The 781-nt window shown below is 34.3% G+C and overlaps 1 long non-coding RNA gene across 1 annotated transcript in view; it reads left to right on the top strand.

Moving 5' to 3' along the window:
* The first annotated feature begins 212 nt into the window (after positions 1–212).
* Positions 213–781, top strand: part of LOC113299506 — an 863-nt gene continuing 294 nt past the window's right edge. Inside the window, exons 1-2 of the long non-coding RNA XR_003335086.1 lie at positions 213–307; positions 445–581. This is a non-coding gene — a long non-coding RNA (uncharacterized LOC113299506). The remainder of the gene's footprint in view (positions 308–444; positions 582–781) is intronic.

Here is a 781-nt window from a genome sequence, read left to right as displayed (position 1 = left end):
TCTCACCTCTTTCATAATTTCCTCTCAATCGAGAGAACTTTATCTTTCTGTCTCCATCTCCTTCTCACATCTTTCACAGAGCAAATAATGGACAATGGGTTTTTTCTCTGCAACTGTAAGTTCAATGGAGATCGAGTCTGCTTATTGACTTCCTCTCTTACCTCTTTCATTATTTTCTCTCAATAGACTCGTTTTCTTTACAATGTCTCCATATCCAGAAGGTGGAGTAGAAGTCAATACCCTCTAACAAATAATCGATTTCAATGTCTGTGATTTCAATTATAAAATCCTACTCGCGATTACTTGGGTAATTATCTATGACTTATTCTTTATCATCATCTTCAATTACAATAATTTAATTTTTAAATTAGGCTTAGGGTAAAATTTCAAAGCTCTTGATTTCCCTGGTAATAGTTTCGATTAAGTGCTCTTTTTCTTGATTAGGGATTTAGGGTTGCGGTTTACTTCAGCCGGTTCCTATTGTGATTCCTGGTGATGATAGTGTGGCCGCGGTGATGAAGTAGAAGATGTCTCAGTTTGCTAATAAGATTGCTCGTTAAATTTATTATCTATTTTGTGAGGTGAGTTAATTTGTTTTTTGTTTCTTTAATTTGGATTTTAGGAGTAGTCTGATATCATGAGTGATGATATTTCAGTTTTGCTTTTGGTTGATTCCAGTTGAGTTGAAGAGTTAATGGCAAGCTTTTTTTTTTTTTTTTTAAATCTCATTTGATGGAATTGTGGATGGTTGTGTTTTGTTGGTGGCAGTTGAATTGGAGAC

This window comes from Papaver somniferum, chromosome 7 (assembly GCF_003573695.1).
Source record: "Papaver somniferum cultivar HN1 chromosome 7, ASM357369v1, whole genome shotgun sequence".
In the NCBI taxonomy this organism is placed as follows: Eukaryota; Viridiplantae; Streptophyta; class Magnoliopsida; order Ranunculales; family Papaveraceae; genus Papaver; species Papaver somniferum.
Note: the sequence above shows the minus strand (reverse complement) of the source record. Positions and strands in the feature narration are given on the sequence as shown.